Raw genomic sequence first — 17,982 nt, 5'->3', positions numbered from 1 at the left:
TAGTGATGCGTGTCTTGTTATAAAATATGTTATTGAGGTTTCATCTGTGACCTCAACCTCAGCATGCAAACCTGTACTTCACATACAGACGTTGTACATCCATTGTAGTGGCTGTGTTGTGCCTTAAAGGAATAGTTCACCCAAAAATGGTCCCTACTGACTTGACCATAGTCATTTTTATTCCTACTATGGAAAGTCAATGGGGACCATTTTTGGGTGAACTGTTCCTTTAAATTGTTCACTTGTGCCAATAAACATGGCACATCCAATTAATTATATCTGAGGGTATTGGCTTTTAAAAGCAAGTTTTTTTTATTCTTCATGATTGTCTGTACATGTGTGAATTTTGTTTATCCAGCTGAACTAAAGAATTGCTCAATAAAATTCCAGGGACATCCAGGTTAAAATTTCAATCATTTCTGGTAATCGTATGGACTCCATTACATGCAAACCATCGTGTCTAAGAGGAAGATTAATATCAGTTCTTAATTTGTAGTCTTATTTTGTACTGTATATGAAGAATTACATTTTGCATTCAAAATACATTCAGATTAAAGTGGCCATAAAAGTTTTTGGACACACAGGACACATTTTTAACAGCATATAACAACATAGATAATAATCAAATCCTATTTTTAAGATAGCACAAGCACGCTATTCAAAAATGTTGATTTATTTCAACAAAATGGGAGTCAGACATTATAGACCGTTTCATCGGAGGTGCATGCCTGGACTGCAGTTAACTTCCGGTCTGTGTTTGTTTATCAGGCTAGCGTCCAACATTTAAATGTTATTTTATGTTAATATTGATTTATATTATTATTTTATTGTATAATAATTGTATTAAATAAACGATTTGATGAATTTTGTTGTATGTTTATTTTATTAAATGAACACTTTGTTCAATGGGTCCTGCAGTTTGGTCGCGTTTAAAGAAACCGCGTGGTACATTGACATCTAGCGGTTGAGCTTGGTAGCGCAGTCTAAATGCAAAATATTGGAGGGGCAAGTTAAGCCACGTAACAGGTCTTCTCGGTTTCTTTTGCTTGTTATCAGAAATAATCTACAAGCACTCAATTGTTTGTGAATGTGTGACGGAAGTTAAGGGCAGTATGTTGTCGCTTTGAATCCGTCTATAGTTGTGTTTTAAGTCTTCACATACTTTGTCAGTCAGTGCACAACAATCCACTTTATTCTGTTGTGATCAGCTTTGCACACTTCTTAAATTCAGTCCTGAAGCCATTACACATTTACACAGCAAAACCGAAACACATTGTACAGGTGCGTTGTATTTAATCTCTTGCATAACATTTGCACGTTTTGTCCAGTCTTTTGTCTCAAGAGGACAATCAGGCATCCCACTGTGATGTTCTTTATCTGCTAAGACGTCCCTCTGTGACAACTCACCCTTGGGCTACTATACTATTTACAGGCCGGGGTGAAGAGGGGATTATATAAATATCATTAAAGTGCACCATAATAAAGCCGGATCTGATTTATTAATGTGAATAGCATGAAAACGTATCCAATTCACAGTCTTGGATGGGAACAACAGCCGAGGGTTTTCCTTTCTGTTACACTAAGGCACCTTTCACAACTTCATGTTGAATACGACGAGACCTCCATCTGGAGGGAAAGAAAGAAAGAGCGATGACGTTCAGTAAAGCCGTGTTTTAACTAGTGCGTTATGTGCATCGAAGCTGATGCATAACACTTTGAAACAGTCATATAAAAATGTGTGTGTGTCTGTTAGAGGGTGTAAGATGAAGCTGATGTCCCCGTTGAATTGACGAGCCGTTGCGAGAGGATTTGGTGGTTTAGCACTTTGGAGGATCCGATCGGAGTCAGAATCTTCCGTAGGGGACGGAAACAGGCCGAGAATCTCCCTTCATTAATCACAGTCATTATTATTGATTTAGAGCCACGAGCCCCCTCTACTGGGGTAATAAGAACGCACACGCGCACACACACGCACGCACGCACACGCACACACACACACCTAAAGCCAGCCAAAATTGAGATTTTTTTCCTCACCTCAGAGAGAAGGGTTTGTTTATGGATGGGCGTGATGTCGGAGCGAATTTTTCCGTCGTGGACCTGCTGCCCCGATGCCACTCACGGCGCTTCCCATGATTCCGTGCGTCTGAAAGGCTGAAGCATCACAAACAACAGGAAACGTCCTTACGGACACCGATGTGTAAAATTAGTGGTGTTCTTGGACTTTATAGGCAAAGCCTTTGGATCCTGTTTTTCTGCTCAATGGACGATGGTGTCTTATTGTGTATTTCAACGGTTCTTCCGTTTATTGTGCGAGGTATCTTATTGTGTGTGCCGTGGCCTTCTGTCTGTCTGTTTGTGAGATGGGCCGGTCTGTTTTTCACGTCGGGTTTTCCTCCTGTGTGTTTGCTTAAAGTGCTGACAGACTTACCGAGCTTGGCTTCCTCCGCGCCTCCAGATGTTAAGGTTGCCCTCCTGCGATCTGACCTCGACGGGCTGCGACCACACTGAAAATCTGGAATTCAGATTCTAAATGAAACCTGGAAGGGTTGGAGAACAGTGAAAAATGACGAAACAAGAAACAGTTATGAGGGGAATTAAATTGAAAAAGGTGCGAATGAACAGCCCCTAAAATGTGATTCATACGACTCATATTTTCCTTCCAAGCATCCGATTTTTCAAATCAAATCTTACACAGAAAGACATTATATAAAACATGTGCTTTACTGTATTTAGGTGCGTGATTAATTCTGAAGGGAGCTGAAGGGAAAATGTAACATTGCTCTTTTCATCTGCGTTTTCGTCTAGTGCGTTATTGTGTCCGTGACATGTGACTACACACTACGAGACGCAGTTTATCCCTCCGACGGCCGCAAAACAAATGTAATATCCTGCAATTTGAGTGAATGAGAGACAGAGCAAGTATGTGTGTGTGTGTGTGTGTGAGAGAGAGAGAGAGAGAGAGAATAAATAAACACGATGTGATATGGGAAAGGATATATGAGATTTCTGACAGGAATATTACTGCAGGACTCGACGAAACTCCCCGACATGCCAGCCGTAATTTGTGTCGATAAAATTACATTTACCGTTGCTGCGTTCCTGGAGTCGCCGTAATTTCTCATATTCTTTCATTCCTCTCGCTTCAGATGCACAAAATCCATCATATCTGGGAAAATGGATAAGTGCGGTGTAACAATCATATTGCCTGCCCTCTCTATTATAGCGTGTTGTCATCTGATCTGTGGGTGGAAAAGTTTGAAAAATAATGTCAGACTCACTTTACCGAGCCTTTATGGGCTTCCAGATTTTTGATATGACAAGATGACAACATGCTGCTTCTGTGTTTGCTTCTTATTGTACACGGCCATCCTCTTTCTTATTTGAGCAAATCTACTATTCCAAGTATTGTAATGTCCGTTTCTTCTCTTTTCTTTTTCTGTCTGTCTGACTGTTTCTTACATCATTAAAAACACTGAAAGTTAACCCCTTTCTTTCTTTCTTTCTTTCTTTCTTTCTTTCTTTCTTTCTTTCTTTCTTTCTTTCTTTCTTTCTTTCTTTCTTTCTCTTATATAATCAAAAACAAATGAACTCTGATAGATAAACTTACTTTTATCTATCATCTATAAATGTTTCTGTCATCTTCTTTCTCTCTTTCCATCCATCCATCCATCCATCCATCCATATATAATCAAAAACACAGAAAATGAACCCCCTTACTTTCTTCTATCATTTATCTTTTCTTCTGTCGTCTATCTATTCCTTTCTATCTATCTATCTATCTATCTATCTATCTATCTATCTATCTATCTATCTATCTATCTATCTATCTATCTATCTATCTATCTATCTATCCATCCATCCATCCATCCATCCATCCATCCATCCATCCAACCCCTTCCTTACTTTCTTCTATCATCTATCTATTCCTCTTTTCTTTCTCTTTCTTTACATCCATCCGATCTACTATTCTTACTATTTCTGTTTTTGTTTCCTTCTTTCTCTTCCTGCTCTCAACTTTGTCTTTTCATATTCATCCTTTCTATCAATCATTTTATTGGCGGTCACTAGCTTCCGGTAGTTTGTTTTCTTTCTTTCTTGTTCTTCTATTAACAAACCAACCGCTAATTCTTCTCATCTTTTTATTGCCCCCTCACATTCATCTTTCCCTTCTAAAGCATCCGATTGGCCGCAACCTCACTGGTCACCAGTCTGCACGTAACATTTCCTACAGAAACATTTCCTCTGTCATCATCTCTCGGCTCCCGAGATCCGGCCCTTTTTACTCGCCGCCTTTTTTTCTGTTGACTCAATTTGTCCCCGGCGTCAGAGAGCAGAGGCAAATTAAGAGGCGTGAACTATGACAGTCCGTGACACCGCCTCTGTCCGCATAATGATTACATTACAATCCTGTGATATTATTCGAAACGACCGCTGATAAATGAATGATAAACTGGAGGGTTACGGCTCCTTTATTACCGAGGTTGATAAGCGAGCTAATCAGCGGACAGGCAAATGTCATTACATAAATTATGAGTCTGACTTTGATATATATTTCCCGGGTGTTCTCCGCAGATGCCTGTCATCGCCGTGGCCGTCTCACTGCACTCTGCTTACACGGGTTGCTGAAGAAGAAAGAAAATATTTACTCTGTCTCATTACTCTTTTGCATCAGCTGGGGTCCGTAATTGAGCTGGTGAATGCAAAGGGCACATGGCGACCGATATATTAATGTCCCTGGCAGTGACTGAAATATTACAGCTTTTCAACAACTGCATCAATTTGTGGGAATATTTAAAATCCAGTGACTGGGGATTTAATAAACATTGACGGTTGTGCCGACGGTTTGTTCGAGGTTGATTAAAAAGCCTGTAAGTTTTGCTGACTCAACACACGGGCCATTACCACCACCGAGACCATCATTATTCTATTACAGCCCTCCATCTCATGTGTAACATGAGTGATTTGCTGGTGGCCTCTATTTGTCTTATGTATAACTATATTAAAATTAAATCATTAAACATTAAATCAAAACTGGACCTACTTTTAGTTTCTTCATAAATTTTGCAGGTCATATTGTGCACGATTTATCATTATTCCAAAGAAAAACTACATTTGTCTTCAAATGTAATAATTAGCTTCGCCTCCCTTTCAGCTCACAGAATCGTAGTTTTTAAAGGTACAGTTTGTAACTATTTTGCAGTAAAATTAGTGTTATATATTTTGTTCAGCTGAGTACTTACAATATCTCAAATGTTTCCAACTACTTGTAAATCATGAGAAAATCGCCATTCTAAACAGTGACACAGTGCTGTGCAGTCGCCTGTCAATGGCGTCATATCCGCGTTCCCCTTTGTTACCGCCTTTACTGACGCAGATACCGTCGTAACACCAACAGCATCGTGGACAAATGCGGAAGTAGTGTATAGCTTCTAGCAAGCCACTAGCTTGTTTCGTGCAGTCACTTATTTATGGACCACAATTATACGCAACAATTATAAAACTGTATTACTTTACCTCATCCGCTAACATGGTTTCTCATTCCTGTCTGATTGATGGTCATCAGCGGTGGAGTTGAAGACAACAGATCCCATCATTCCACGCTCCTTCACAGCGTCATCAAGTTACGGCATTGTTGTCGTTTTGATCGTGCGCCCTCTAGCGGCGGTTTTTACAAACTGTAGCTTCAAGTGCCCTCACCAAATACGCATACATACTTCCTAAAAGGTCATTTCTTGAGCCGCATGCTTCTAAAAAAAACTTTAACATCCACCGAAGGTTCTTTTCAGTGGATAAATGGTTCTACAAACTATAAAAAGGTGAGAAAGAAATATTTGTTTTACTGAAAGGTTCATTGGACGGAAAAATTGGTCTTCTACACCATTAAAGGTAAAAGGGTTCTTCGCAGTGAAGCCATAGAAGAACTAGTGGTTCCTCATGGAACCTTTCAGTCAAACATTCTTAGAAAAACCTTTTCCCCTTTTAAAAGTACATGAAACTCTTTTTCACTAAGAACATTTTGTGCAACAAAAGCCTGACAAAGAATGTTTTAAGAACCTGTAAATAAGCACCTTTAATCTAAAGCGTAACAACCTATTTTCATCCAAATTTAATCCTGATTAACAAAATCCAATCCTGTTCTGATTCGCCCTGGTTCACTTAAAAACACGCCAGACTGTCAAAGCAAACGTTTATCTTTTATTCTAAATGAATTTAAAGTATTTCTGGTTGTTTTATTGTTCTTACTGTATATATGTTCCAGTCTGTAAAAACCCATTTTGTGAATTTCTACATAAAATTATCTTATAAAATACAAAGAACATTCCGTGAAAATATAACCTTGATATCTTTAATATGGACTGAGTAAAACCACGTCAAAACCAATGTTTGGGGAGCCGCAAACTCTGGTATTAATTTCATTACATTCTGAATGAAAATTTGAGCGCTGTCTCTCAAAATCATATCCTTTACAGCAATAAAAACACACTACATATAAACACTATGTTTCATCATTTTTATGGCTATGACCACTTTGACGTTTCTAATATTATAATTAGATTATATGACTTAACCCAGAATTTCACAGGCGGGGTCATGTATGTGCTCTTGCTGGGTGTTTCTAGCGCACACTGATGGCATCACATAGTGTGACATCACTTTGCTGCAACTCGATAACACACAACTTCTCTGTAGTGAGTCCATGACTGTGAGATGTGTGTGTGTGTGTTCACCCAGGAGTGTTTCTGGCCCCGGGCGGACCCGAGGGCGCTGAGAGTGACAGCATTTGATGGCATTACAGCATGTGAAACTTACACACTCCGCGATGTACTTTGCATTCTACAACTCAACACATGCTTATCTTCCCCTCATTTATTAAAAAATAAATATATCCTGAGCAAAACTTAGCGCATTCGTTAATAAATCAAATAACTGTTAGCATCAAAAGACTGTAAAGTGAAACTTCATCCTAATAACAAAACAAAATATTTCTGTGCAATTGTCGTTTTCATGCGCTCTACAGCATGGTCTCATTATGTAAGATCATCCGAGCACGTCGGACCGTTCTCTTCTCTCACCACAAACAAACCCAATGCCCTGCAGGCGTGGCTGGGGCTCAGGACCCCCCAGGCTGGACTGAAACACGGCCCCCGGGGCCCCTCTGAAGGACCTGAGCAGCAGGGGTTCATATCCCCCCCGGCTTTCTCTGGGTGGCGACAGAAGCTGAGCGCCTTTCATTGCAAACATAAAAAAACACCGCTGTTAAAATGCTTGTGTTGCGTTTAGCATGCTCACAAATGCATTCATAGTGTAATGTGGGGATTTAAATGGACGTCAGGTGAAATCTGCATCTTTTTCTAGCCACAACTGACCCGTTCTCGGAAAAGCATCCCTGGTTATTTTGTGCATGATTCATTTAAAAACATTTCTGACATAACTAAAACCATGTGAGCAGAGAAAAATATATACAGTATATATTTATGCCAATATATAGAGGCCTTGCCCTGCTATATTTTCCACTCAATTTGTTTTACTTTAATTTCTCACTTATGGCATCAATGAGATTAAATGGAAACATCTGCATTAGTCTCATGTGTCTCAGATATTTCTCCAGAGTAAAAAATCTCACAAATGCCTCTCTTCGAGTTTTAGAAGAGATTGCAATGATGTCTCAAACTGAGCTCACACGTCTGCAATCAAAAGTCAATGTTTTTGAAGATCTCAATATGAACTCAAACATTTCTCATCAAATTTACTCAAATCCAGATTATGTTACCTCAACCATCCACATTCATTTGTATTTGAACAATTGTCTCATTTGTTTTTGCTGATATTTTTATCAAGCAAATGAGAACTCCATCAAATCTCCTGAGCTATGAAAGAGCAACATCTGAGCAATAAAACTGCCCACATTGCAGGACAACTATTCAGATATTATACATCCCACGTTATTCTAGCGTGTATGCCCTTTGCAGTGAGATTATTACATCACAAGTATGCATCTACGGATGATGTCTTATTCGCGCATCCTCAGTGATGTCAGATAATCAATGCAAAGATAATCTGTTTCCAATTCACGCTCACTACGAATGAAGAGTCCGTGCCACAACACTGCTGCGTTTCTCCATTCATTGTTTTTGAAAAACGTGATGAAGTAGAAGCGAGAGAGAAATAAAGAGTGGGAGAGATTTGCTTTCCTTCAAATTTTCTTCGTTCATCAAGGAGGGAATCAATAAAGGGGAGTTTTCCACTGCATTTCAATGGGGGAGAAGTTTCGTCAGTCAAAGGGTTAGTATGATTCAAACTTGCCTGAGAGACACGCGATCGATTCACCTGAAAAGCTACGCGGGGTCTTTCGCTCAATAACGCCCTGTCTGTGTGTTTCTGCTTCTCGCATTTAATAATGCTGCCCAAATACAGAGGATTAGCTCAATTAGGCTATTTAAACATTCAGAAATGATGAATTTATTCCCCTTTCGGCGCTGGGAACGAGAGGGTGGAAAATATTATTGGGTAAGGTAAACAACACTAATAATGTAGGTCACGTAAGATTATTAGGGATCTACTGTATGTTTACATTCTAGGAAAAGAGTCCAAATTTAGGACTTCAATTCTTATTTTTATTCATTTTTCAGAGATTACGTTGACGTGCAATACATGCACAAGTCACGCATCAGTTTATGGAGCTGACAGAACTCAAATGTCAGGACAAGAGTTTACTCGCACTACTTTATTTCTTCTGCAGAAACAGAAAATATATATATTAAAGAATGTTGGAAACCAAACAACGCTGAACCCCATTGACTTCCATTGTATGAACACACACCCACAGCGACATTTCTCAAAATATCTTCTTTCGTGTTACACGGAAGAAATCAAGTCATACAGGTTTTGAAGGACACAAGGATGAATAAATCACAGCATTTCTATTTCTAGATTTTATTCCTTAAAGCAAGAACATCCTAGAAACGCCCTAGCAGCCGCCCAATCCGCACTGGCACGCATCTATCAACGCCCTATCTGCCAGACTCACTCTCACACTCACCCTACAGCGCAGACTGACAGGTATTTAGAAAGTGAGAAAGAAAGCGAAAGAGGAGTACTTCACGGCTCCATCGTCTTAACTCCTCGACATCCATCCAGATGGCACATGAGAGGCGGATGCAGCAGGACTGTGACAGGAAACACGGGAAGCTGTTGTTCTCTCCCGCGCTCATGAACACACGACCCCGCCGCCGAGGCCCGAACGCTCGCGCTACACATGAAAGCGCGTGGCAGGACGTCCCGCAGCACAGGCAGAGAGCGTAAAGAGCAGCCTGCGCTGTGAAATCACACACCCATCAAGCATCAAAGACGGGCGATATGTAAAATATTTGCCACGGTTGTTGTCCTGAAGACGAAGGTATCAGGTAGACAGCAGGTGAAGTGAAAAGTTGATGATGTACTGCGAGGTTGCACTGCAGAGAGCCTTTGGTGCCAAAATGGCTTTTGGTGTGGTGTGTGGATTTTTATTTATGTGGGCTCTACGACAAACAGAAGACGAAACTGACTGCACAAACATGGAGTGGTGTATAGCGCCATTGTAGACCAATTCAGTTTAAACACAAATTTTACACAAATAAAAATTACTAGAGAAAAATGGAAAAATAACTAATTTATGAAATGTTTATAAAAAAAAATCTCATTGATGAGGGGCCAAACATATACAGCCGCAGAAATAAATTAGGAGATCATTCCAAATTTCAGTTCAATTGTGTCTAGTCCACATTAAAAATCATTTTGAACCTTTCCTAAATACATGTACAAATATGACTTTGATATGACATATGACAAATATGTATTGCTTAAAAGTGAATATGAACACGTTTTCTTTGCAGTATTTGAGGTCTGAAAAAATACACAGCATCTTTTCTGTTATTTTGACATGTTTTTCCAGTTTTCAATTTATGCAAATAGAAACAATATTATTTGAAATCTGGGAGAAAAATTGTTAGCAGTTCACAGAATGAAACAAAAGTAATAATTTTACCTAAACAAATAGTAAACTCTTAAAAAAACGCTTAATGTTTTCCGTGGCTGTGTACAGTATAACAAAACTCAACTGAAAAGCAACTTACTCTTGCAATGTGACCCACCCTCTGCTTCATCTAATTGGTCCATTGTTCTAAAAACGACATTGATCAATTGATGAGCTGCACTTCCTGTCAAGTAATAAATAAATAAATAAGTACATAAATAAACAACTTTATTACACGGCTTGTTGGAATGCTTGATTCTGATTGGCCAGTCGTGACATTTGCAGGTTCGTTATTCCCAGATAACAACCTCTCAAAAGTAATAACACACGCTAACACGGATGCAGCAAATCATTTTGAAGTTTTTTTTTTTGACAAATTATTGTAGAAAATGATGTCATCAGACTAGAGAGAATCGTCATCAATTACAAGATGATTTGATCAGCCCTACATCAGATACACTCATGTGATGTTCAGCAACTTCACCACAGTGAGGAAATACAAGCAAAAATAACTTCTAAACGCCAGCAGAACGGATATATCTAAACAAATGTGGGAAAATCGCAAACTCTCTGAAGGGTTGAAATATTAGAAACAAACAGCAAGAAGAACATGTTAGTGCCCTTTATTTTAGTCCTCAGTTGCGTTTCAGATGTTTCTCCTAAAATTGCTTACATGAGAAATAGCGAATAGATGTAAAGGGGAATAGTTAAAGAGCATTTAGAGTATGGAGGTTTACAAATGACGCAAAATCAAAAATAATCTGCTTTTGGATACACTTAATGAGAAATGCATGGGATTATTGAAATCTTCAATAATATACACTTGCAGATCTTTAGTTTGTGACACTTTAGCATAGATTTGATTTCCAGGTGAGATTTCTGTTCTTTCCTTCTATGAGAAACCAGTGTTAAGTAACTTACTGCTGTCTACAAGATTTCACAGATTTTAAAAAGATCCCTACAGTGATTTGTGTCTTTCTTATGGGAGTTTTCTTCAACAAAGTGGCACAATGTTTTGACATAATGTAATACGCCCTTTTCACAATGACGTCACTTAACTTCCGCCTTTTTGCAAAGCAGTGTATCATAACATCCGTCTTGCAACAAACAAGAAGAAGAAGAAGAAGAAGAACTTCCGTTTTGCCGTCGCGCTGGAATTTAACAACAGTGAGAAAAAAAACTGACAGAACACGTATTCAAGTACTTATCCTAGCACCTTTGCTAACACAAAAAGAAAACAAAACACTTACCTTGATAATCAAACAGGTACTGTTCAACGAAGAATTTGTATCCTTTCTCTAGCTTTGATCTTGTCGTTAGCGAAAATTTGTCTGCCAGACGTTGTACATCATTTAGACGTATTTGTGGCAGATGTGCAAGCCACTTGGTAAACTCCATTCTGAGGCGCTAGCGGAAGTAACTTCTTCTTCTTGAGTTTTACTGGCGGTTGGCAAATCAGCTTATAGGTGCATTACCGCCACCTTATGAACTGGAGTGCTAGCGGAAGTAATGATACACTGCTTCGCGGCAGAACGGAAGATGCGTGACGTCATGTGAAAAGGGCGTATTCACACTTTGCTGTAAGCTGTACACTTGATAATATGGACTGACAAAGTCATTTGTGAAGTATGTAAGTGCCCCAACCTGCCAGACAAGGCCACGGTGTCTCAAAAACATACTGCAAGATTGGGCCTGGACTATCCAGGTACAGTATATTTACAATACCATTTGGTGACACCAGTGGCCCAGAAACATAACAGACCAACAAAGATGCATGGACAAAATGCAAAGTTCCATCACAACATTTGAGGTCAATCACCAATTACTGCACGAAGAGAAACAATTAAAACTCCATCTCCTGCCAAAACGGCGTAATGTCAGGTTATTGATGACATATGAACATTAATAATGGAGGCTCCTGACAGGTTAGAGGAAAATACGAATAACTCTCAGGTTTGTAGATGATTGTCGAGGCCTCATGGGCGTTCGCGAGGAGGATAATGTTTTTTCATTGCCAGCGTGGGCTGAAATGGAAGCTGCCAAACATCCAACTTCATGAAGCAGATTTCCAAAATGAGAATGCTCCTCTCCGCGCGTAATTTCACCCTCTGAGACAGCACTTTGCATCCGGAATGTTCCGCATCCGCTAATGACTGACAGGTGTACATCTCCGGTTTCATTATATGTAATAACTACAAAACGGCACTTGATATTATGAATATATTGTATGGAAATTTGCAATCAAATTCAGCTGCAGCGCGGCGCCTCTTGGGAATTCCTGATGATAAAATTTATTTCATGTGACAATTTGGAGTAAACACTACGAATTTGATCAAATGGAGACGGAGAAGTCCGCCAGCGCCCTTACTGAACATCTCACTCGACTTTTGAGTCATTTATTCACAATGCTGCATTTGATCAGTTTCGATTATTCCACGTATAATCAAGACAGTAAGTCACATCTGACAGCTACAGTTCGGCGGCACGTCGGCCGCAGATAAATCGCCTTCCCGATCCGTAGCTTAATATCTGGCGTTCCGGGTCTTGAAGCAATTTTTGGGCTAATATCCGAGCTGTCAAATTCTGCGAGTCGACCGCACGAGCCCATGCAGATGGAGCGTGTTTGTAATGATGAACTGTGCAGAGGTTGACACTTTGTTCAGCCACAAATTACCTCAGTTGTAGACATCATTACCCTTCGCCGACTGCCTAGATGTGTTTATACGTCCTTGCTCTTTCTGTTAGCGAGCAAAAACATGAATTCAAAGCAAATATGTGTCTTTGTGTTGCATGTGCGGTTTGACATAATGAGCGAGGTAGGGGGAAAATGATTTTGCGCATTACGCCGGCCCTGCTTTGGCAGAAAAACGCTCTATGCCTTTAAGCAACTCATGAAAAATGAAAGAGATTTGTCTGTCATCAACATGAGCGCATTCTGACCTTGAGTCCAGACGGGACTAACGGGGGTTCTGAATTTTTTACGGAAGAAGGTGGAACTCCGTGAGGTATTGAAGGAAAACAACAGTCACGTGGAAAGGCACGGCGAGCGAGAGAAATCGCTGAAAAACCGCTGTAATTAATTTGGAGTTGGACGGTTTGCGCAGGTCTCCTCACAGGCGCTGGGAAACTCATGTTTTTTTCTTTCCTTTTACTGCCGCGACTTTCTGTTTCTCTCGTTCTTTCATCCTTTTGTTGTTTGTATTGTGGAATTGCTAATGTTGAGAAACACAAAGCCTGTGAGGAAGATTCCAGCAGAAAAAAATAAAGAACAAGAAGAAAAAAACACTCTCAAAACAAAGGCACAAGATCACAAATGCTGAAATTCTGACTGCGGGCACACGGGGGAAACAAAATCAGGTCAGCATTCGGCACTAATGGGGACAGGGCCTTCTGCTGGGCGGCACGGGGCGGCGCGGGGTCATTTAGGCAGAAGTGGGCGTAAATGGCTCAGTGAGATCTGTGCTGCGGCGGAGGAAAGCTGGACGCTGAGAGACCCTGGGGGGTATTGTAAGAAGCGGGGGGCCTGAAGTGGCGAGGTAGGGGCCCGTTCTGCCTCTCTCTCTTTCTCTAACCCCCCTCTGACGAGGTCACCAAGAGAGAAGGGGAGAGTAATTCAATCCCCAGGCTTTTTCGGTGCAAGGCCAGCGCTCTTACTTATAACACCCTGAAATTAGAAGCAAACCAGCCCGCCGGAGTGTGTGAGAGTTCTGGACTTGAAACGCGGGTGCCTCAAAAGACATCATCGAGCAAGCATTGCACTGATAAGCGCTACACGGTGATCTCACATGCTATGAATCTAAATGACAAGAGCTTTATGTGTTAGATGTTATGATAATTCTTGCCATGTGTGAACAAAAGCACACATGGCTTATCAGCATCATTCATCCACAGAGAAACAAAATGTTTTGTATATGTACATGTATAAATTATAAAAATATGTTTTTGTTTTGTAATTCTTAGATGTTGTATAATACAATATATGTGTTTGATGATGTTATGTTTTTAATTGTCGTAAAACAATACACAAATCTTAAAAAAAAAAAAAAATGATGAAATGATAAAATAGGACCCGAAATATGTTTTGTGAGATTACATCTAATTATTAAATGATTTAATACTGATTTTATATTGAAATTGAAGAACACCTGCATTACATTTTGTTGAATTATCAGGTAGGTTTCTTGTATACTGTTCATTTTGCTGGGTAAGTGTATATATATTTAAAGGACAAAATGATAATTCTGTCATCATTTATTTACCCTCATGTCATTCCAAACCTGTTTGACTTTTTTTTCTTTCCCAGAACACAGAAGAAGATATTTTGAAGAATGTTGGCAACCAAACAACTCATTGACTTCCATTGTATGAACACAAAACCACCGAGACATTTCTCAAAATATCTTCTTTTGTGTTCCACTAAATAAATATTTATATGTAACAATAAATGATCACAGAATGTTTATTTTTAGATGAACTGTCCCTTTAAGTGAGTTTTCTGTTCAGGCTACAAATAATTAAAAACCCATTACATTGCAACATTATAAAATTTGAATTTCATGCATCTTAAGACACTTTTATAGCATATATCTTGACTATGTTTCTTAATCAAAACTCCAGTTGTCACAGTGACGAATCTGTGCGAGCGCTGTGTTCATATTTACATGAAGCTTATATAGCAGAGGTATAGCTCCAGCCGTGGCAGTTATCACCCCACATAACTCAGCTTTTGTGAGGGGCTCTCAGACATCTCACCCTAATGGTTTATATATCATTAATACGGTGTTGTACGTTCAGTCTTTCGCTGTCACGACAGATGAGCTCTACCTGTGCAGTTCTAAGAGTTTATAGTTAGCAATACAGCGGGTTCTCATTCTTTAAAAGCAGAACGATAAATATCACGCGGCGTCAATGAACATGGTGAAAAGATGATTAAGCTAGTGTTTTCTCAAGGTTTCGTACATTCGAACGTGATCAGAATTGATTTTTGCGAACAGGAGATTACGCCCGTGCGTCGTACATCTTGCTCAAATTAATGCTACTGCGTCTTGTAATCACTGGCTGGGAAATCATGTTAAATGAAGAGTAAAATTAAACATTATTAGATGAATTGTAAATCGAATTGAGTATTATTTTTGGTGTCACATCATATTAGTTGAGACTTTGGGAAGCCCTGTAATAAATAAGCGCATGGAGCCGTTTGGACTTTATTTGCATGTAAATGCCGGCCCGCGGTTCCCGTCGGTCTTCATAGCTGCTGGCTGTGGCTTGGTGTTCGTATGGGTTTGAATGAATCGGTCGATTCAGACTGGAAACAAGTATGTTTCACACAATGAGCTTGACTGACTGAGCGAAAGATGGTGGTCCTGTTCCCCCTCCCTACAGTTCACAGGCATTACCATCTTAATAAGGAGGCTGATTTGGCCCCCGGGCTGAGGGAAGAGGGGCAGGAAGGCGGTGGGGCAGGTGCGCTTATGTCAAATTGACCCTGTGCTATTAAAGAACATGGAATATAAAGGCTTGCCAGACTAGTTCTGCTGTGTGTGTGTTTCTACTGACTCTGCGTTAACATTTGCCAACAGTCTCCAGGACTAGATGACATCATCAGCGACGCTCTATTTCAACACGCTGGTTCCCAAAGGATGGATCACGGACAATAGAAAATGTTGTGGCATGTTAAACGTACAAGCTTAAATGCAACTATTAATTCGTGTTCCCAAATGAAAAAATACTGTGGTATATTTTAGTATTCACTAAAAGTAATTCAAGTAAAATATAGTACAATTTCTAAATACTACAATGTTTTTTAACCTTACCAGATTATATAATACCGTAGTATTAGTATTTACTATAGTAAAATTTCCATGTAATATAGTGTTTTTAAACCTTACCATAATAAATATGAATGTATACTACTACAATACTTACTACAGTTTATCAATTACCATAGTTGTTGCTACAGAATACTTACATTAACAAAAGTGTAGCAATTGCTTCAATTTAGTACAGAATACAACAATTAACTACAATTTACCATAGTAAACGCTAAAATATACTACAGTATTTTATGGGTTTTTACTCTGTTGTCTCAACAAATATGTAAAATCTAGGTCTAGTCGATGCCAACTGAAAATATGAGGACCAGCATGTTTTTTCTTTGGAAAAATGTTAAATCATGCACAATAAGAACAGCTTTATACATTAAGTAATTAAACGGGGTCAAATGTGATTTCACCTTTAACAATATCACAAAACCGAACTTCATTAATGATATTTAAATTTAATTTCAGTCCGACTAGTTGTCAGCACAGCCTTCCCACACCGCCACGGGGTCTCGCTCACCGCAGAGACAGGGAGACAGCTCATTTCTAAAACAGATCCAGGACTTGAGAAGGGCGCATTGTCATTCCACTCTTAAGTGAATAATAGCCCTCCTCTCCTGGCGTTAGAAATTTGGGGAGTGATCATCTAATCGCTCTGTACTGCCGGTTGATGGATCAAGCGCCCTGAGCTAAGAGCTTGTCAATAGGAGCTCGGTAATTAACAGAGTGGCATGGAGCAGCGGGGAGATCAGACGGTCGGATTAGTTCTGCCAGGTTCTCCTCAGCAGTCGATACACATAGAGACAGAAGCCCAAGTGCCCCAGGACTCATTAACATACCTACACCAGATAGCACCTTCAAATTAGCCGGACTATATCTCTCTTTTCTGGTGTACGTGCATTGCAGCGTCTCATCAAAGCTTTAGGATTGTAAACACAGGTGAGTGAGTTCAATACGCTTGCATTTCAAGGGGTTTTATCTAGTTCTGCCGCAGTTTTAAGTTTGCTAAGGCAAGCGTTAGGGATCTGAGCAAAGCAAACACTTCAAGTATACTCTAAAATTCTTGGTTGTTTCAAGCCATGTTGGGGAAAATATGGACATGTACGTAGAAAATAAACATGGATGATATGAATCTAGAAAATGTCCTTATATCAGTGGTTCTCAAACTGGGGGCCGTGGTCCCCTGGGGGGCCCCAAGATGGATGCAGGGGGGCCACAGATTTTGTGGCATTTTATGAAATATAGAAATTTATCATAGATTTTATGCAATCAAACATCAGAAAAATGACACCACCAACCAAAAGAATTGAGGTTCCAGCATTGTATAACTGAATGTTTTTGGTTTAATTAAAATTCTAAGTTTAAGATTATACGTCTTTATATGGGGGGCCGCTTAACACTTAATAAGCGATGCGCTTAACACAGAGGGGCCTTACAACGAAAAAGTTTGAGAACCACTGCCTTATATGACCCAACCATGGTTTGAAAGAACCCAACAGAATGTAGAGCATATACAGAATATCAGCCCTGTTGCTGTATATTACTTTTCTGTGTGATTTTTGCCCGATAGACAAAATAAATGATTACAATAATTTAAATACTTACAGTAAAGGATGGACCCGAGCCATATATGTGATCCATAATATCCAAAATATTTGAGAACGGGCTCCTTTGACAGTTTTCTTTAGGCCTGCAAGCGGTCATCCAGAAAATGTGGCGGTGAATTTCCATGGACCTGCACGTCACATTTTCTGCTAAAAGAAAAAAAAACAGGTTCATTTGTCAGGTAAGTGTTGCGGCCTTCTTGAAGTTTTAAAACTATTTTAACTCATAACCAAGTTCAAACTGATTTTGACAAGTGAGGGATGTGCTTATGGCAACATATTTTGTTAATCCTAGAACAATATTTTTATAAAATACTTATTTGAGTGATCTATTAAATAATGATCTGTCTATGTAATCACAGAAAAATGTAAAAATTATGCAGTCAATGAACTATGTACCCAACTAGAATATATGATTGCCCCCCTCCCACAGTCAAGCCAGCCTAGTACCGGACCTGCTACACAATCATACTGTATTAATCCACATGCTTATAGCCTCTTTGACTTCCCAAAAACACGTACAACATATACTGTTATCTACAAGCAA

At 39.5% G+C, this 17,982-nt stretch overlaps 1 long non-coding RNA gene across 1 annotated transcript in view; it reads right to left on the bottom strand.

The window, feature by feature from the left end:
- Positions 1-2,128, bottom strand: part of LOC130568752 (uncharacterized) — a 32,148-nt gene extending 30,020 nt beyond the window's left edge. The window contains exon 1 of the long non-coding RNA XR_008964752.1: positions 2,035-2,128. This is a non-coding gene — a long non-coding RNA (uncharacterized LOC130568752). The remainder of the gene's footprint in view (positions 1-2,034) is intronic.
- Positions 2,129-17,982: the final 15,854 nt, after the last annotated feature.

This window comes from Triplophysa rosa, linkage group LG18, assembly GCF_024868665.1.
Source record: "Triplophysa rosa linkage group LG18, Trosa_1v2, whole genome shotgun sequence".
NCBI classification, from domain to species: domain Eukaryota; kingdom Metazoa; phylum Chordata; class Actinopteri; order Cypriniformes; family Nemacheilidae; genus Triplophysa; species Triplophysa rosa.
This window is presented reverse-complemented; position numbering and strand designations above follow the sequence as displayed.